Source organism: Physeter macrocephalus, chromosome 10 (assembly GCF_002837175.3).
Source record: "Physeter macrocephalus isolate SW-GA chromosome 10, ASM283717v5, whole genome shotgun sequence".
Classification (NCBI taxonomy): domain Eukaryota; kingdom Metazoa; phylum Chordata; class Mammalia; order Artiodactyla; family Physeteridae; genus Physeter; species Physeter macrocephalus.
Window position 1 is genome coordinate 68,427,909 of NC_041223.1, and position 21,617 is coordinate 68,449,525.

Below are 21,617 nucleotides of genomic sequence, written 5' to 3' on the forward strand. Positions count from 1 at the left end.
ATTCTAATTCTCAAAAGGAAGCCTTGAATAGTCTGTAATGATCTCATTTGTATACCCAACATATAGAAGATCATGTGACTGTCATTATGTATTATTAATAAGGCAGCAAAAATATTTTGTGAACCATTAATAACTAATAACACCTTTGAAAACAATCCCTCCTTCAAACTCTCCCCAAAACCCCTTTCAACTGTGTCCTCTGTTTCCTTCTGGGACTCTCGGATGCAGGCCACTAAGAAAGTTGCTTCGGTCCTGGAGCGAAAGGTGGGGCCGGGACACCCTCCCCACTTCCGAGGAGTATGAAGCATGGCAGCAGCCACAGGAAGTGTGCGTCACCTGGGAACAGGAGGGCTCACGGCCTCCAGGGCACGAGGAGCCTGACCCGCGCCAAGCGGTCAGCGTGGCCTCCAGTGGGACAGGCAGCAGTGGTGGAGGCGTTCTGTTCCATGTGACTTCACAAGCAAACAGTGGAGCTCAAGGGAGGCCCACAACTGGTAATTGGTAATCTAGTAGGTAAAATGTTTCTGATTGCTGGGAGCCACTCTAGCACATTAATTGAAACTGAGGAGGGGGTGCCTGGAACCTCTGATCTATATGTGGGTCAGAAGCACGAGTGACAAGCTGGGCTTTTGCTTGGCACCTGAAGCGGAGGGCAGTCTTGCGGGACTGAGCCCGTAACCTGTGGAATCTGCTGCTGTCTCCGGGTGGATGGTGTCAGGATGGAGTTGAATGGTAGGACACGCGGCCGGTGTCGGACAGTGGTGGTGGTGTGGCACAAACCTCACAAACCGGAACTGGATGCAGAACCCCTTCAAAGGGGACCAAACAGCAACATGGAATACCTAGAAACAAGACCCAAAGAGGGGGCAGAAGCAGAAACTGAAAGGGCAGATGAAGATGGACAGACAGAGCCCGAGCGAGACAGCATAAGCTCAGTAGATTTCTCAAGGTAAATTGCTTTTGTCACATCCTGCTGTTTGTGAACATGAGTAAGCTGTTGCCTGTTATCACTGACCTTTACGATTCTGATTAGCTGCTGGGCAATTAACTAGTATTCCCCAGACAGTCTTAATTCTGTAATAGCGGAGAGAGCCACAGCAGGTCTCCAGGGTGGAGGAAGATGGGAGAGAGCCTGTCGAGGAGAAGGAAATCACAGCGCCAGCTGCAGAACAGTGAGCCTTACAGGCTCCTTGCCCGTGGTTCTAAAAAAGAATAATCCTACAATGAGTATATTAAACTTAAAAATACTTTCTGTCACGGGCAACACAGCAAAGCTTTCCTCCACTTGCTGTACTGCAAATCTGAGGCCGAGTTGGGTTAGTTACACATCAAACATGGCACAAACTGCAGGGACCCAGAGCTGGGAGATATGCGCTCGCCTCGGCCCTGAGCCCCAGGCAACTTCTCATCTGCCTTATTTCCTCAGTAACCAAGTAGAAGGCTGGACGCCTTGCTGGAAATCAGTCTGGAAATGTTTGTTCTTCTGAACCTTCATTTCGGAGCACCTTCTTTGACTCTGGTTTCAGGCAATTAGATTAGTGGATGGTTTCTCCAACACAAAGCTAAGATCTTGGCAACCCTTTCAAGCACTATTTTTAGGCTCTCCCCCCACACACACAAGAGCAAGAGGAATCTGAGGCAGAGTGTAGACTTACACAAAGAGCTTCAACACAGGGGCTAACACGGAGATCTTCAGTCACTCAGCACACCTCCTCTGGCTCTGCCGTGCTTAAAATATGCAACACTGAGTCCACAGGCCATCATGCTCCTCAGCCCTTGGAGAGGAAATTTCCAATATGATGAGGAAGAAGTAGTTCCAGGGTAATGATGTATAAATGTACTAAGTATAGAGTCATCACACAATTATCCTAATTAAAAGTGAGACAAAGTGTACATTTATCCTATCAATACCAAGGGAAACTTGCATTTTTGTCTTTATCCACATAGATGCACCACAGTGCCATTTTTATAAATTTCTTTAAGGAAGAACAGAAATTAAGTAGGCTATAGACAATATTTGTTCATGTCCAGCAATGATGCTAATACAATAGCTCTGAAATTGGGACAGCTCCAGGATGAATTTCATGGAACTGCAGTGGAAAGTGAATGGACTTAGAGCCCAAGTGAGAGGCATGTGGATATAAGCTCATAGCAGAGCATCAAACTGGGCTACTACCCCTCTTTACAGACAACATTCTGAAACAGTTGGGCCAACTGTGGTTCTATTACTAAGCCCTCGTGGAATGCAGCTCTCATCAGCATTAGTCTGGAAGAAAAGAATCAAAAAAGAAAAAGTTATTGGTTACTCTCTAACACTCCTGAGAAGTGACTGAAATCTTGCTCCTGCCTTCATTTCCTTAGGAGTGGGGATGCAAATGAGTTCGTGTGGATTCGAACTGTAGTCAGCAAAGCCAGACTGAGCCAGGAGGCTGAAGCGATGACCCTCAGTGCCAGGTGCCAAATGCCACCACCCACCAAACACAAGGCAGCAGACATACCACCGGGCATTTTCCTGGCCCCTTTAACCAGGTCCCCAGGCAGGGACGAGACTGGTGTCTCGAAAGGTAGAGATGGAAATGACAATGGAAGGCATTAAGATTCTTAAGACACAACAAGGGAGGGGTATATATAGAGAGAGGGGGTTGGAGACAATCACAGTGTCTGTTAACTTAAAACACGGCATGGGGAGACATCGCCCAGCTTCCTGGAGCAAAACCTGGTCAGTGAGATCATTCACTCCTTGGCCTAGTCACAAGCCCAAGGGAGATTACAGAAATGAGTGATGGCAGGTCTCCTCCCCACTATGTCAGTGCCATGGGATTTACCCAGTAGCTCAGTTATTCCTCATAACAACCACAGGAGGTTAAGCACTACTAATGGCCCCGTTGTACAGAATGGGAAACTAGCACGTCCAGAGGCTAAACCCTTACCCAAGTCCTGCAGCTAGTAAGTGGCAGCAGATCAAAATGCAAATGTGTCTGATTCCAGAACCATGTTTCTCAAACCATGCTTCTACTGCCACAAAGCAGCTCTTCTCCAGGGAGGGAGCAGCAATGCGGGTCCATTTGGTCACTGAGCTTTGGTGAGTATAAGACCCAGTGTGCTTCTTGATTACAATGACACGGTTAGATTCTCTTGTAACAGTGGATTACTTTTTGTTTGTTTCTAAAAGGGAAAACTCTCCTGTTTGCTTCTACTAACCTTACCACTTCTGACACCAAACGTGTGGGTTTTCCACAGCAAGCAATTCGGACATTAACTACCTGGAGTTAGCACAGACCCCATAAATTAAGGGCTCAGTCCCACAAGACTGCCCTCCCCTCCTCTTCAGACAGTAATCACAAAGCCAGATTATCACCTGTGCTTCTGATCGACTCACTATAAAGCAGAGGTACCCACACCCTCCGCCTCAGGTTGATAATTTGCTAGAACAGCTCATAAAACTCAGGAAAGCACTTTACTTACTATTATCTGTTTATTGTAAAAGATACAACTCAGGGATAGCCGAATGGAAGAGAAGCATAGAGCATGGTATTGGGAGTGGGGTGCACAGAGCTCCCATGCCCTCTCCCCGGGCTTGCCACCCTCCCAGTACCTCCATGTGTTCACCAGTCCAGAAGCTCTCTGAAACCCTTCACTTAGGATTTTCATGGAGGCTTCATTACATGGGCAAGGTTGATTAAATCACTGGCCATTTGTAATTAACTTAACCTCCAGCTCCCTACCCTCCCCAGAGAGGTCAGGGGGTGGGATTAGAAGTTCCAACTTCCGGGCATCCCCGGTGGCGCAGTGGTTGGGAGTCCGCCTGCCGATGCAAGGGACACGGGTTCGTGCCCCGGTCCGGGAAGATCCCACATGCCGCGGAGCGGCTGGGCCCGTGAGCCATGGTCGCTGGGCCTGTGTGTCCGGAGCCTGTGCTCCGCAACGGGAGAGGCCGCAGCAGGGGGAGGCCCGCATACCAAAAAAGACTAAGGCATATTGTACAACACTTATCTTATGACACAGCGGTGAGAGGCCCGCCTACCGCAAAAAAAAAAAAAAAAAAAAAAAAAAAAAAAAAAAAAAAGGAAGTTCCAACTTCTAACCACACGTTTGGTTCCCCTGACAACCAGCCTCCATCAGAGGTTATCCAGGAACCCCCTAGCCACCAGTAATCTTCTTAGCATACAAAAAGACACTTGTCACTTTGGAGACTCTGAGGGTTTTAGAAGCTGTAGGCCAGGAAATGGGGGCAGAAATCAAATATATATCTCTTACTATGTGACATTTTCTTTATTTATTTTGCAGAAAATCCATGCTGCTGCTAAGTTAATGCATATTAAATTGTTTTTAAAAATCAAGTCCTTGGTCTGAAAGAGCCTCACGTTAAAACACAATGGGCTTAGGCTAGGAGCTGTGTTTAGGATTAAGATTCCCTTTGCAAGAAACTAAGCCTGAACACAAAAGTTGCTGTTACTAAAAGTCATATTGCCAACAGCTTTACAAGGTCTCTGAAAATGATCAAGTTGACTTAGAAGATAAAGATCTGCCAGACAGACGGTCCTTGGCAATGCACAGCTCCTTGCCTGAAATGCGACACAACAGGAAACATGAAAATGCAAAGTCTGTGGGAATATAATTTAGCTAATGGACAAGACCAACTTATTTGGTATAACAAAGTTAAAAGAATGTGTTTTCAGGCAGCGGCTTCCCATTATATATCCTATTTCAGAGCGAATTGCTAGTTACCAGACAAACCTAGAAGAGTCAGTCTGCTCTTCCAGAATCATTGACATAAGCTTATCTTTAACAGTCCAAGTATATGGTTTCTATTCACAATTACAGACTCTCAGAGACACCCATGTATTCCACATCTATGTCTCTGGAAGAAAAAAAAACCTCTTCTTAAATTGATTTGCCCTTTGTCACTGTCACAGATATGTTTTCCCTGTTTTGACAGGTAGTTGTAATTCTATTAGCAGGCCATCGACTTCCCTGTGAAATCGATCTGTGTTGGGCTGGCTAGGTCTTCTTAAACTGGCTGATTTATTGCTTCTGCATGTTTTTAGAGACAGCACATGCACGCTCACAAGTGAGCTAAAGAGTCAAGGGGTGGGAGAGGAAGAGGGAGAGGAAAAGAGACACTCTTCTGTCACCACAAAGTATAAAGTATCTAAACAACTGTTGAAAATAAATCATTTCTAGCCTCACTGTTGGCTGTCTCAATGGCAGGTGAGTTGTGACCTTTTGTCGGCAGCCTAGTTGAGATGCCTGCTGATGCCAGCCAGTATAAATGACTGTCACTTTCCCTTATTAATTTATCTTCCTGCCTCATGTATAAACTAGAAGGACTTGCTCACCTCAGATGTCCTTGATGTCAATCTATCGTCTTTGCCTAATTTTCCTCCCAGCTCACAGTAACCAGAACACGAGTGGCTGCCTCCCGGTGCCCCTGTCTCTGCCTGCAGTCTTACCCATTGACAGGAAAGCACCCAGGCCAACTTCAGGAGATCACAATTTGCCAGAGGTCAGAGACAGAAATCACCACTGCATTTTGTTTAAAGAACCACATCAGAAAAGAAAAGAAGGGAGGGGAAGGGAAGGGAAACTTAATAAACACCCTTGTCTTAAAGTTCTATCCCAAGATTTATAATGGAATCAAGCAATGCTAGATTAAAATAGTATGTGTGAAGACCAGGCAACCTAAAAATAAGTTGATTTTTCTGGTACTAAAGAACAAATCATTGCAGTTATATACTTTTACAAACTGAACATGATTCTAAATATTCTAGTGTTAACTCCATGAACGTAAATATGAATAGTAACACCTCACGAGTACCCTTTGTAATTTCACCCTCGAGCAGTATAGTGGAGAGGCTAATTCTAAGCAGAATTATTACCAGGAAATACAGTTAGGTAGGCAAATTCCACTTTTGCACCCTTTCTTCTCCATTTATATATGTATAAGGGCTTCCACCAAGATACCTGACTCATCCTTACCTTCTAGGATAGCACTGGACCTTTCTCCACCTTCTCTCTCCACACCTTCTCAGATGTTAGCCAGCTAAGTGATAAAGCCATGTTTATATAAATGATTCACAAGACTTAATGTATTAACTCTCCCAGTAAGATTCTGCAATTTAACCGGGAATTTTTATAGATATAATACTTTAACCCAAAATAGAGATGAATGGTAAGAACCCTGGGCACCACTGAACACAAGTTGGTAGATGGGGGGATACTGGTCAGCAGGTTTACTTTTCAACAGCCCTCAAATGACACTCCTAGGATGGTGCCGGTTCTGAACCACAAATAATAACTCTTCTGTCCTACAGAGCCCCGTGGAAACTGACAGTCCTGTTCTGTGCTGTGCTTTGTCCACCTGGGTAAGCTGAGGATCCTGAGGTTTCCAGGTTAAAGGTGGCCAAAAGAGGAACTTGTGCATGATTTGGAAGATAGAAGCGAAGCAGCAGCCTTTACTCTTGGAAGGTGGTCACAGTCTGACATGGTAGCAAACAGATGCAGATGAGCCAGGTAGGTGCCAGCTTGTTCTCACTTTGCTCTGCTTTGCGTCCAGCTCTTCTTGCCAACTGATGGCCCTGCTGGCCAACAGTGGCCCCAGGAACACCACCAGCTGCTCAGCTGTAGACCCTCAGAGGTAGTAACCACAAAGAGGCAACAGTTTCCCAAAGACCTTTCCATGGTTCCATGTTGGCAGCTGGATGAGCTTGGCTTCCCAGATCAGGCAACACAGACTTCCTGCAAGCTCCAATTTGTCCATCCTGGCCAGCACTTCAGGCAAATTGGTTAAGGACTCCTTCTTGGATCCTCCAACTCCTCTTCAGGACCCTACTTCCCAGTTCCTCCCACATTTGTTTCAGGTATAATTCCTATAAGAAATCTCTTATTCCTGTAATACTCACAGTGGCCCTGTTGTGAACTAACCCCTGACTGACATGGTCTCTTGCAGAGGATCTTTACAGAGGCCGCGTTCTACACACGCAAGGCCACATGCCTGTGCATGATTCACAGCCACAAGCTATTTCCTGTTACCACTGACCATAATCAAATCTAACCCTACGTTATCTGTCTGAGCCTCTGATTTGTGTGATATAATGTACAATTCATTTTTTGAATTGTTTATTTTATCATTTTTAAAGCTGAGTCTGATTTTCAATATGTGCTCTCTATGCATCATCTAAATTGAGGTTACAGACTCAGGTTTCAAAAAACAAATTACAATGGCATGATCATCAAGAACCATTTTGAAACCCCAAGCTAAACAGATCATTTTCGCACACACGTCTGCATGCTGAGTACAAAGCATAAGGGCCAGGGGAACTGGGAGGTAAATATTGGACGGGACAGACTCGTCAGCATATAAATGCTGCCTTTTGGTCCGATGCTCACAACTGGGCCAGTCAGACTTGGTCAGGGCCAGGTTCATCTGCTGCAGTGGAAAAGTGACCGTTCACAAGAAAGCTGTGAAGGTGACAAGTGCTTTAGGACCCCTCTTAGTGCGACACCTATTTCTGGCACTTAACATGCATGATAACAAATTGGGACTTCAGAAGGGAGTCTTTTCAGAAGGGAAAACACACAAACTTTGCCCATGAATTTTACCCCATTTATTGTAGGGACTGAAGAAAAAAAAAATCAAAGAAATGCATCAATATATACTGCCATCAGAGAACTCCAGTTACAGTTTTTTCTTTGGAGCAGAGTAATTTTTTAAATCCTACCTTTAAAATCTTTGAAGGTAGAAAAATAACTATAATATGTAAACCTTTTCTTGTTTGCCATTAATATCAAGTGCTGATAGAGTGCTCAAAATTGTACAAGCCATACAGACAAGCACAATATCTGCCTTTGAAAATGCAAAAGCATTTTTCAGAACAGAACTAAATAGCACACATAAAAGGAGCCAGCTTCTCTGAAGTTGCTCAGGTGTCAGATTACATCTGCAAAATCAAAATTATATCACAATATTCTTGTCTGATATTTAATTTGCTTTACATCAAATAAACATGAATAATGAGAATGAAATCTCAGCCTAGGAGCTGATAACATCATAAACCATATAAAGGACACTTGGTTAATTTCTGTCATAAAATTCCATCATAAAACCACACCTGGGGCTTCCCTGGTGGCGCAGTGGTTGAGAATCTGCCTGCTAATACAGGGGACACGGGTTCGAGCCCTGGTCTGGAAGGATCCCACATGCCGCGGAGCAACTGGGCCCGTGAGCCACAACTACTGAGCCTGCGCGTCTGGAGCCTGTGCTCCGCAACAAGAGTGGCCGCGACAGTGAGAGGCCCGCAGTGAAGAGTGGCCCCCGCTTGCCACAACTTGAGAAAGCCCTCGCACAGAAACGAAGACCTAACACAGCAAAAATAAATAAATAAACAAATGTGGGGTTAAAAAAAATCGTTTAAAAAAAACCACACCTGCATAAAAAAAGTTTTTGCCAGTTTCTGTCTTCTGCCCTCAAAATAGCCATCCCTGCCAAAGGACATTCAGTTCAATGTCTGGGACTATCAGTTATTAGGGCTTGTCAGCAGTCAGAAATCATTCAAATATATTTCCTGCACCCTTCCAAAGCTATAAATTAAAATTGTACACTAGCACCTGTTGAACAAAAGGATTTGGGCCTAAATGACAGCAGTCAGGATTTAGGTTAGATAGAAATAAATATTTTGTGATGAGGGAAGTTAAGATATTGGAAAGGGTCATATTGAGAGAAACTAGAGCCCCCCGCCCCCGCTGAACCTATTTGAAAAAAAGATGTATTTTCCTCCAGGATCCATAAATCAAGAGCTCAGGTAACTGTCGGGCTTTGTATATAATAATAAAAAAAGGTTGTATCCATTCATTTCTCTATTGATTATCAATTCCTACAAGTCTACAATTAAATCAGAAAAGCAACATAGGGAGACAGTTCTCATCCTCATTTTCCATGAAATGTGAATCCTTTCACATCTTTATCATCATTTTCCCTTTAATCAGTCACCCATGAATGTGATAACTAACAAGCTTGATAACAGAAATCCAAGAATAATAGAAAGATCTCTGACCTTTAGGTCAAGAGACCTGGGTTCCAACACCATTCTATTAGCTGTGTGATCTTGGAAAAAATCAATTAACTGCTCTGGGCCTCAAATTATTCACGAGTAGAATAAAGTCTGCCCTACGTACCTCACAGGCTTGTCATAGGATCATATGCAATAATGTCTATGAAAGTGTTTTGTAAAACTGTAAAAGATAAATTATGTGATGGTGCCATTATCATTATATGTCAAGTGGCTGTACAATCACATCTCCAAATTATGGAAAAGCAGATTTCTCTCAGTTAATAAGAATATATAATGCAGATGCAGTGAATAGTAAGTAAACACCAGCAGGATGGGGCAGGGAGTGGAAACCAACTGAAATGTTTACCCAAGTGGTTTTTGAACAGATGGAAACCATGAGGTCTCTGCCATACTTCGTATTCTCTGGGTCTCTTGTGTTCTGAGAGACAGCTTTGTCCCCTTCAGCTTTTCAGTCCTTGATATGGTTTTCCACAACTTCTGCTACACTGAGAATCACTGTGGTAAAGCCTGCTGACACCTGCTCTCAGGAGTCTAGACACTTGTTCAACCTTAGAGAACACAGAATATGAATCATGATTCTCTTTAGAATCCTGTCTTTGGCCCATGAGGGTTTATAGTTAAATTCTGAATGTAGGTTGGACTGTCTTTGCTCTGTGGTACATTGTTAATCTGGGAGGCTTTAAACTTTTTGAAGGCAGTGGCATGGCAAAATAAACTTTCTTATAAATAGGAAACAGCCAAAAACCCAGAGATACCAGAGAAAGTCATATAGAAAATTCATAAAGAATCACACAGTATTTCTGCAACATGCTTGTCATAATAATTAAAATTACTTCAGGGTGCCTTGCAAAATATAAAAGTACTAAATAATAATTGCAAAACCAGCTAAATGTTTGATGACAGATCTGGAGAAAAGATAAGATGTGGCAGATAAGTTCTCTTCTCTTTTGAAATAAATTCTTAAGTCCAAAAAGGCATTTAAATTTCAAAACTCAGCTAAAATATTACTTTGGGACATACTCAAGTAATTTATGGCCTATTCTGTGGCTGTTTTCTTCAAGAAACTCACGGAATCTATTTGAAACCTTGACCTGTTAAAACAATATATAACTTGAAATTGCACTAAAGATTTCCAGTAGTTAAAAGTGGCATCCTTAAAACCAAAATGCTTTTATCATAGCATAGATGATTCAAATACTAAATGCACAACTTCTAATAACAATATTTGACCCATAATGCCCAAATTGGCAACTGTGTGTAAATACAACCAAAAATAATTCAAGAGTTTACTTTTTATTTAATAGACTATTTAGGCTCTTCAATTACCCAAGTCCATTTTTAGTACATCTCTCTTTTTTTTTTTTTTCCTTACGCGGGCCTCTCACTGTTGTGGCCTCTCCCGCTGCGGAGCACAGGCTCCGGACGCGCAGGCTCAGTGGCCATGGCTCACGTGCCCAGCCGCTCCGCGGCATGTGGGATCCTCCCGGACCAGGGCACGAACCTGTGTCCCCTGCATCAGCAGGCGGACTCTCAACCACTGTGCCACCAGGGAAGCCCCCACATATGATTTTTAAATCATCTAACAGGTTACCTCTCCAGCTGAGCTCTGGCTTTGTTATTCTGTTTTGCTGTCTCAAACGTGCAGGTTATAGTCTGTTCCTTATCCTGAGAAATGCGTGTGCTCCTGAAAGCTAATAAACCAACATGTATTTGTGGTGCATTAGGCTTCGTACTCTGTAAGGCTGTGGCAGGTACAAAAGGTGGCCCATACACAGGAATCCGTCAAAAATTAAGCCTACGAATTATTAAGTGCTAAATCGTGCCACAGAATACAACTGTGCTTGGAAGTCAGAAGAAAGGAGAACACTAAGTAATGGAATGGTTCGGTCCTCTCCCCGGAGGAGAGGACTTGAGTGGATCTTTGAAAAATAATTTAGGATTCAGAGGGAAGGGTACTGGATTTTCAAACGGAGAAAAGATCATGATCATGATCAAATTCTTTAAAGAAATCAGTCAGAAGTCTAGACTGACTGGAGATAAGGGAGATAAGGGATGATGTTAGAAGGTAATGAAGGATAAACTTAGCTAGGTAGAAATCATTTTATAGAATCTTGATAAGTTGACAAAGAAGTCAGGCTTGATACAATAGGTAAAAGGGAGCCACTAGGCTAGTGCCCAAACAAGGATATAATATGAAAGATTAGTGTTTAAGGAAGCTTCTGGTGACAACTATATGCATGGGATTGGGTAGGAATGAAACCGAAAGCTGGAATACCAGTTTAGAGGCAGTTATATAAACCTAGATTGTAGTATCAGAATCAGAAAGAAAAGATATAGAACTGAATACCTGGAAGAGAATTCACTGACTAAGTCAAAGCCCTCCTTTTTCCAGATGTGGATACTAGGACTTAGAAATGTTGTAAGGCTTGTACAAGCTGATCATTTCCCAGTTAGCAGCAGAGTCAGGACTGAAACCTAGGTTTCTGGGCACCTGGATAATTCTACTAAAGAAATTTTGAAGAAAGAAATTGTAGGACTTGATAAAAGGCTAGTTTGGCAATAACAATAAAGATAAAAAGCATAAAGCTTACTTCTGTGGCTTAGAGTCTAGAGGTGAGTGGTTTAACAACACCGCAGTTAGCCATGAGGAAGTTAACAAAACTAGCTTGGGAGAAAAGCTGATGAGTTAGAATTTGATTATGTTGAATTTCAGGTGATAGTAGAATATCTAGGTAGACATGCCCTACAACAATTGGACATAAGGAACTGCTCAGGGCTCACAGCACAGTTTACAGCTCCTACCCAGACCTGTCTCCAAACTCTCCAAACTCTCTCCCCAAGCCTCTCTCCAAAGTATCATCATATATCCAACCACTCATCTGACACTAGTACCTCCAATTTAGATTGGTCAAAACTGAATTCATTATGTGAACTCTCAGGCTTGGTTAATACTGTTATCCATGCTGTTTATTATTGACATTGAAGTCAGAAACCTGGGACGCATCTTCATCTCCTTCTTTTATAATACCTCACTGACTGCAGCCAATTAGTGACCAAATCCTGGTTGATTTCTCCTCCTTCACATTTGTCCATCCTTATTACTGCCATTGTGCCTTAGACCCTTGTCATCTCAGGCCCGATTATAGCAATTGTCTCCTAACTGCTTCCACTGTCTCTACCCTGCATCCCACTTTAGCCTTTCCCCATATAATTATCAGAATGATCTTCTAAAATGCAAATAAGATCATCATGTATTCTTTAATTAGTATTCTCATGGTCTATATAGAATTTAAGGTCCTCAATATCTTATCCTTTATTCCTTCTTTTTTTTTTTTTTTTTTTTTTTTGTGATACCGGGGCCTCTCACTGTTGTGGCCTCTACCGTTGCGGAGCACAGGCTCTGGACGCGCAGGCTCAGCGGCCATGGCTCACGGACCCAGCCGCTCCGCGGCATGTGAGATCTTCTGGGACCAGGGCACGAACCCGTGTCCCCTGAATCAGCAGGCGGACTCTCAACCACTGCGCCACCAGGGAAGCCCCTTTTTTCCTTCTTAAGAGCTCCAAACAATGAAAATATATGGAATTGTCTGAATAGTCTATCTGGTTTGCATCTCAGTATCTTTGGGTAACTCTTTCTGCTTGGAACGCCCTTCTCTCCACATCTCCCCTACTCATACTTTCCACCCCTTCCAGCTACTGAACAACTACTCCTATTTCAAAATTCCCAAATGAGTTGTTTCAGAGATCTAGACAGCAGTTAAGGTTCAAGAACAGCTAAAGAAGCCATAAAAAAAGATGGAGAAGGAATGACAAGTACTTTCCAAAATGCCAAGGAAGAAAAGTTTTAAGAAGGAATGGGAGGAAATCATTTAAAGGGAGTTAAAAAGTATATTTAAGATATTTATAACACCATTACTATAGCAGTGAAAAACTAAGACAATCCACATCTTCAAAATAGGGCACACTCTGACATATTGATTTGATAGAATATATTATGCCAATAAAGGATTAAATATGAAATATATACAAATTCTCCTGTAATATAATGCTAAATTAAAAAGTAGAAGAGGGCTTCCCTGGTGGCGCAGTGGTTGAGAGTCCGCCTGCCAATGCAGGGCACACGGGTTCGTGCCCAGGTCCGGGAAGATCCCACATGCTGCGGAGCGGCTGGGCCCGTGAGCCATGGCCGCTGAGCCTGCGCGTCCGGAGCCTGTGCTCCGCAATGGGAGAGGCCACAACAGTGAGAGGCCCGCATACCAAAAAATAAAAATAAAAAAAAAAATAAATAAAAATAAAAATAAAAAGTAGAAGAAAATGTGGCATAACTCATTGACTACAACCATGTAAAGATATATGAGCTTAAATAAAAAAGCTGAAGATGAATAAACATAGTTACAGAGGGATTAAATAGATTTCTTCTGAAATATTTGTATGTTTCATTTAAATGTTTAATTTTTAAAATAATGGATGTTATCAGTATTAAATTCAATAAAAAAGGTCAAACAGTTATTTATAAATAAAATCATGCCTTACCTGGGTTTGATAGGTACTACACAAAAGTATATATCACTGATTTCTTTTATAAAGGAAGTAAACATGCATAACAAAATTAAGTCATAGTGTTTTTGCTTTGTAAGTTCAAATATTATGTTTTGTGTTTTTTTAAAACAAGGCATACCTTCACTGACTAACATAAATGTTATTTTATGCTTGTGATGGTCCTCTCTTTAAAACACAGATAATTGAGATTTGATTTTACCAGTTTTGTTTCCTGGATTAAAATTTCCAAAAGTTCTTTATAAGTCAGTTATATGCTAAGTCAACCAATAATCATAAATGGAAGACTTAATTGTTAGAAGTAAATGTGTTCAGGATAACAAGTCCTTTTTTTCCTAACCGGACACCTACCCCGGACCATATTACTTCCTTGGGATATCATGAGGTAGCATAAAGTTTGGGTGTAGATAACAGGTTGAACTAGGAGGTCCAAATTAAAATGCCCCAGGCAGGCAAGGTAAATTAATGAATCAAGTCATACTTCAGAGTACATGCCTATCCATAAGAGAGCATTAGCTACTCAAATCCATGACAGGTTGCTCTAAAGAAATGCCAGCTCAGTGTTGTCACAGCTTCACATCAAGCAAGAGAAGGAAGAAATCCAGACTTACCTATGAGATCTACCAATTTTAAATGTCCCTCAAGTGAATGATGAGACTAAAGAGTAACTGGGGTCTACAGCCCTAGCTGGGCTTAATTACAGCAGGTCATACATTGAAGGTCATAGTTTAGAGACAGGTTTTATTTCATTTATGTAGTATTTCTGAAAATGTTGAGCTTCTACTCTACGCCAAGCACTGAGCTAGGCAAAAGATTAGTATCAGTTATTAAGGATACATCCCTCTGGTCACTCCCCTGAACAAAGCTCACAAGGGAAACCAGGGAGGCCCAATCACAAAATCAAAAGGAGGACTAGTGTCTGCTGTGGTATAGAAGCCAAGGAACTACAGAATTCCAGTTATATAAATGTTGTTAAAATTGGAAATTTGGAAGTTATCGGTAACAGTACAGAGAGACATTTTGATAAGTCCTATGGACACAGGCACAAGAGCATAGAGTACAAACATAAAAAGGAGGAGAGGAATTAAAGGCAGCAAATGAGGACCACTCTTTTGAAAAGTTTAAATAAAAAGGGGGAGAAATAGACGGTATAGTAGCTGTAGCATAACATGAGAGAAGACTTTATTTTAAGGATTTTTAAGGATAATAAAAATCAAGGGATTGGGGCTTCCCTGGTGGCGCAGTGGTTGCGCGTCCGCCTGCGATGCAGGGGAACCGGGTTCGCGCCCCGGTCTGGGAGGATCCCACATGCCGCAGAGCGGCTGGGCCCGTGAGCCATGGCCGCTGAGCCTGCGCGTCCGGAGCCTGTGCTCCGCAACGGGAGAGGCCACAACAGAGGAAGGCCCGCATACTACAAAAAAAAAAAAAAAAAAAATCAAGGGATTGATATAGAGTGGATGTTTAATATTCTCAACAAAAAGTGGAAGACTAAAAGAAGGAAGGTTCTAAGGGATACAGCAGTGCCCTAATGGAAACAATAAGTCAGCAGGGTTTGTAATCCTAATATAAAGTAGAATTCAGGGCAAAAACCAACATTCAAGAAAAATAAAAGCACTATATAATTCTAAAAGCCAGAATCCACAAAGATAGGATAGTGATGAATACCTATGTCCCAAATAACACATAAAGTACCTACGCAAATCAGAAACTATCGACGATACAAGGAGAAAGAGATGGAAATTCACTTTCAGTACAAAACCAAAGAAAAATTATAAATAAGGACATAGAAGATAGAAACAATATAATTATTGGATGTCTCTTAAAAATATATATATGAAATACAACACTAACCTTGAAAATAAAAAAATATATTCTTTCAGAGTGCACATGAAAAATTCACCAAAATTGTTAATATGTTAGGTGACAAAGAAAACATCACAAAGTTGCATAAACTAGAAACACAGCAAACAACACACACTGACCAGAATGCAATAAAATTAGAAATGAAAAGTGCAATTAAAAATAAAAAACGCCTTCCAACCTAGAGAAAATTTTTTAATTTTATTAAACAACTCATTGAAACTCTGAAAGAAAATATAAACAGAAATTATCAAACTTCTGAATCATGGAAAAATGAAAAAACTACATGACAGAGTCTGTTGGATACATTTAAGGCAGTGATCAAAAGAAAATTCATACCCTTGAATACCTACATTAATTAAAATAAAAGAACAAAAATAAATGAACTTACAATTTAAAAAGGTACAGAAAGAGTGATGAATAAACCAGAAGTAAGCACTAAAAAGGAAGATAAAGATAAAAGTAGAAATTAAAGATGCAGTGAATTGGAAAAAAAACGATCAATATTTAAAACTCAAAGTTCTGGTTCTTTGGTAGAAATTGACAAATTAGACAAATCACTACTTAAATTAATAAAGGAAAATAAAGGGTTTTTTTTTTTGCTGTTGAGTTGCATGAGTTCTTAATATATGTTAGATATTAATCTATTATCAGGTATGTAATTTGCAAATATTTATTCCCATTCCAGAGGTTGCCTTTGCATTTTGCTGATGATTTCCTATGCTGTGAAAAAAATTCTAATTTGATATAATCCCACTTATTTATTTCTGCTTTTGTTGCTTTTGGTGCTAAATCCAAAAAAAATCATGGCCAAAAAATGATGTCTACAAGCTTACCCTCTATGTTATCTTTTTTTTTTTTAACAACTTTATTGGATTATAATTGCTTTACATTGTTGTGTTAGATTCTGCTGTATAACAAAGTGAATCAGCTGTATGTATGCTTATATCCTCATATCCCCTCCCTCTTGCATCTCCGTCCCACCCTCCCTATCCCACCCCTCTAGGTGGTCACACAGCACTGAGCTGATCTCCCTGTGCTATGCAGCTGCTTCCCGCTAGCTATTTTACATTTGGTAGTGTATATATGTCAATGCCATTCTCTCACTTCGTCCCAGCTAACCCTTCCCCCTCCCAGTGTCCTTAAGTCCATTCTCTATGTCTGCATCTTTATTCCTGTCCTGCCCCTAGGTTCTTCAGAACCTTTTTTTTTTAAGATTCCATATATATGTGTTAGCATACAGGATTTGTTCTTCTCTTTCTGACTTCACTCTGTAGGACAGATTCTAGGTTCATCCACCTCACTACAAATAACTAAATTTCGTTTCTTTTTATGGCTAAGTAATATTCCATTGTATATATGTGCCACATCTTCTTTATCCATTCATCTGTCGATGGACACTTAGGTTGCTTCCATGTCCTGGCTATTGTAAATACTGCTGCAGCGAACACTGTGGTACATGACCCTTCTTGAATTATGGTTTTCTCAGGGTATATGCCCAGTAGTGGAATTGCTGGGTCATATGGTAGTTCTATTTTTAGATTTTTTTTTTATAATTTTTTAACATCCTTATTGGAGTATAACTGCTTTACAATGATGTGTTAGTTTCTGCCATATAACAAAGTGAATCAGCTATACATACATACATCCCTATATCTCCTTCCTCTGTGTCTCCCTCCCACCCCTCTATGGGGTCACAAAGCACCGAGCCGATCTCCCTGTGCTATTTTCACACTGTTGATTCTTCCAATCCAAGAACATGGTATATCTCTCAATCTGTTTGTATCATTGTTAATTTCTTTCCTCAGTGTCTTATAGTTTTCTGCATACAGGTCTTTTGTCTCCTTAGGTAGTTTTATTCCTAGGTATTTTATTCTTTTTGTTGCAATGATAAACAGAAGTGTTTGCTTCTTTCTCTTTCAGATTTTTCATCATTAGTGTATAGGAATGCAAGAGATTTCTCTGCATTAATTTTGTTTCCGGCCACTTTACCAAACTCAGTGGTTAGCTCTAGTAATTTTCTGGTAGCATCTTTAGGATTCTCTATGTATAGTATCATGTCATCTACAAACAGTGACAGCTTTACTTCTTCTTTTCCGATTTGGATTCCTTTTATTTCTTTTTCTTCTCTGATTGCTGTGGCTAAAACTCCAAAACTATGTTGAGTAATAGGGGCGAGAGTGAGCAACCCTGTCTTGTTCCTGATCTTAGTGGAAATGGTTTCAGTTTTTCACCATTGAGAACGATGTTGGCTGTGGGTTTGTCATATATGACCTATATTATGTTAAGGTAAGTTCCCTCTATGCCTACTTTCTTGAGAGTTTTTATCATACATGGGTGTTGAATTTTGTCAAAAGCTTTTTCTGCATCTATTGAGATAATCACATGGTTTTTAAGCTTCAATTTGTTAATGTGGTGTGCCACATTGATTGATTAGCATATATTGAAAAATCCCTGCATTCCTGGGATAAACCCCACTTGATCATGGTTTATGATCCTTTTAATGTGCTTTTGGATTTTGTTTGCTAGTATTTTGTTGAGGATTTTTGCATCTACGTTCATCAGTGATATTGGCTTGTAGTTTTCTTTCTTTGTGACATTTTTGTCTGGTTTTGGTATCAGGGTGATGGTGGCCTCGTAGAATGAGTTTGGAAGTGTTCCTCCCTCTGCTATATTTCGGAAGAGTTTGAGAAGGGTAGGTGTTAGCTCTTCTCTAAATGTTTGATAGAATTTGCCCATGAAGCCATCTGGTCCTAGGCTTTTGTTAGAAGATTTTTAATCTTCTAACAATCAATTTTATCAATTTTGATAAAATTGATAAAAGTTTATCAATTTTGTTTATCTTCTCAAAGAACCAGCTTTTAGTTTTATTGATCTTTGCTATCATTTCCTTCATTTCATTTTCATTTATTTCTGATCTGATCTTTATTATTTCTTTCTTTCTGCTAACTTTGGGGTTTTTTCGTTCTTCTTTCTCTAATTGCTTTAGGTGTAAGGTTGGCTTGTTTATTTGAGATGTTTCTTGTTTCTTGCGGTAGGATTACATTGCTGTAAACTTCCCTCTTAGAACTGCTTTTGCTGCATCCTATAGGTTCTGGGTCATCGTGTTTTCATTGTCATTTGTGTCTAGGTATTCTTTTATTTCCTCTTTGATTTCTTCGGTGACCTCTTGGCTATTTAGTAGTGTATTGTTTAGCCTCCATGTGTTTGTATTTTTTACCGATTTTTTCCTGTAATTGATATCTAGTCTCATAGTGTTGTGGTAGGAAAAGATACTTGATACGATTTCAATTTTCTTAAATTTAGCAAGGCTTGATTTGTGACCCAAGATATGCTCTGTCCTGGAGAATGTTCCATGAGAACTTGAGAAGAAATTGAACTTTTTTTTTTGTATGGAATGTCCTATAAATATCAATTAAATCCATCTTGCTTAATGTGTCATTTAAAGCTTCTGTTTCCTTATTTATTTTCATTTTGGATGATCTGTCATTGGTGAAAGTGGGGTATTAAAGCTCCCTACTCTTATTGTGTTACTGTTGATTTCCCCTTTTATGGCTGTTAGCATCTGCCTTATGTATTGAGGTGCTCCTAGGTTGGGTGCATAAATATTTACAATTGTTATATTCTCTTCTTGGATCGATCCCTTGATCATTATGTAGTGTCCTTCTTTGTCGCTTGTAATAGTCTTTATTTTAAAATCTATTTTGTCAGATATGAGAATTGCTACTCCAGCTTTCTTCTCATTTCCATTTGCATGGAATATCTTTTTCTATCCCCTCACTTTCAGTCTGTATGTGTCCCTAGGTCTAAACTGGGTCTCTTACAGACAACATATATACAGGTCTTGTTTTTGTATCCATTCAGCCAGTCTATGTCTTTTGGTTGGAGGATTTAATCCATTTACATTTAAGGTAGTTATCGATATGTACGTTGCTATTACGATTTTCGTAATCATTTTGGGTTTGTTATTGTAGGTCTTTTACTTCTCTTGTGTTTCCTGCCTAGAGAAGTTCCTTTAGCATTTGTTGTAAAGCTGGTTTGGTGGTGCTGAATTCTCTTAGCTTTTGCTTGTCTGCAAAGATTTTAATTTCTCCATCGAATCTGAATGAGATACTTGCTGGGTAATCTTGGCTGTAGGTTTTTCCCTTTTATCACTTTGAATATGTCCTGCCACTCCCTTCTGGCTTGCAAAGTTTCTGCTGAAAGATCAGCTGTTAACCTTATGGGGATTCCCTTGTATGTTGTTTGTTGCTTTTCCCTTGCTGCTTTTAATATTTTTTCTTTGTATTTAAGTTTTGATAGTTTGATTAATATGTGTCTTGGAGTATTTCTTCTTGGATTTATCTTGTATGGGACCCTCTGCACTTCCTGGACTTGATTGACTATTTCCTTTCCCATATTAGGGAAGTTTTCACCTATAATCTCTTCAAATATTTTCTCAGTCCCTTTCTTTTTCTCTTCTTCGTCTGGGACCCCTATAATTCGAAAGTTGGTGCATTTAATATTGCCCGAGGTCTCTGAGACTGTCCTCAACTCTTTTCACTCTTTTTTCTTTATTTGCTCTGCATTAGTTATTTCCAGTATTTTATCTTCCAGGACACTTATCTGTTCTTCTGCCCCAGTTATTCTGCTATTAATTCCTTCTAGAGAATTTTTAATTTAATTTATTGTGTTGTTCTTCGTTTGTTGGCTCACTAGCTCTTCTAGGTCCTTGCTAAACGTTTTGTGTATTTTCTCCATTTTATTTCCAAGATTTTGGATCATCTTTACTATCATTACTATGAATTCTTTTTCAGGTAGACTGCCTATTTCCTCTTGATTTGTTTGGTCTTTTGGGTTTTTAACTTGCTCCTTCACCTGTTGCGTATTTCTGTCTTCTCATTTTGCTTAACTTACTGTGTTTGGGGTCTCCTTTTCGCAGCTGCAGGTTCGTAGTTCTCGTTGATTTTGGTGTCTGCCCCCAGCAAGTAAGGTTGGTTCAGTGGGTTGTGTAGGCTTCCTGGTGGAGGGGACTGGCGCCTGTGTTCTGGCGGATAAGGCCAGATCTTGTCTTTCTGGTGGGCAGGATCGCATCCAGTGGTGTGTTTTGGGGTGTCTGTGACCTTATTATGATTTCAGGCAGTCTCTCTGCTAATAGGTGAGGTTGTGTTCCTGTCTTGCTAGTTGTTTGAAATGGGGTGTCCAGCACTGGAGCTTGCTGGTCCTTGAGTGGAGCTGGGTCTTAGCGTTGAAAGGGAGATCTCGGGGACAGTGCTCACCGATTGATGTTACATGGGGCCGGGAGGTCTCTGGTGGTCCAATGTCCTGAACTCAGCTCTCCCTCTCAGAGGCTCAGGCCTGACAGCTGGCCCGAGCACCAAGACCCTGTCAGCCACGTGGCTCAGTAGAAAAGGGAGGAAAAAAAAGAAGGAAAGAAAACTAAAAAAAATAAACGTTATTAAAATAAAAAATTTAAAAATATGTTATTAAAATAAAATTTCTTTTTAAGTAATACAAGAAAAAAAAAAAAGAGAGAGCAACCAAAGCAATAAACAAATCCACCAGTGATAAGAAGCACTAAAAACTAAACTAAGGAGAGGAGACCTTCAAGATGGCAGAGGAGTATGATGTGGAGATCACCTTCCTCCTCACAAATACATCACAAATACATCTACATGTGGAACAACTCCTACAGAACACCTACTGAATGCTGGCAGAAGACCTCAGACTTCCCAAACGCAAGAAACTCTCCACGTACCTGGCCATGTACCCGACAGGGTCTTTGTGCTCTGGGTGGGTTTCAGGCCTGAGCCTCTGAGGTGGGAGAGCCGAGTTCAGGACATTGGTCCACCAGAGACCTCCCGGCTCCACATAATATCAAACAGTGAAAAGGGAAGAGTGATGCAAGATAAAGGTGAAGATAGCATTGACATATACACAATACCAAATGTAAAATAGATAGCTAGTGGGAATCAGCCACATAGCACAGGGAGATCAGCTCGGTGCTTTGTGACCACCTAGAGGGGTGGGAGGGAGACACAAGAGGAAGGAGATATGGGGATGTATGTATATGTATAGCTGATTCACTTTGTTATATGGCAGAAACTAACACACCATTGTAAAGCAGTTATACTCCAATAAGGATGTTTA

The 21,617-nt window shown here is 40.7% G+C and overlaps 1 long non-coding RNA gene across 1 annotated transcript in view; it reads right to left on the bottom strand.

Annotated features, from left to right (window-relative positions):
* Positions 1 to 684: 684 nt before the first annotated feature.
* LOC102995530 (uncharacterized) overlaps positions 685 to 21,617 on the bottom strand; it is a 64,056-nt gene continuing 43,123 nt past the window's right edge. The window contains exons 3-4 of the long non-coding RNA XR_449141.3: positions 1,656 to 1,775; positions 685 to 1,202 (exon numbers count right to left, since the gene is read on the bottom strand). This is a non-coding gene — a long non-coding RNA (uncharacterized lncRNA). The remainder of the gene's footprint in view (positions 1,203 to 1,655; positions 1,776 to 21,617) is intronic.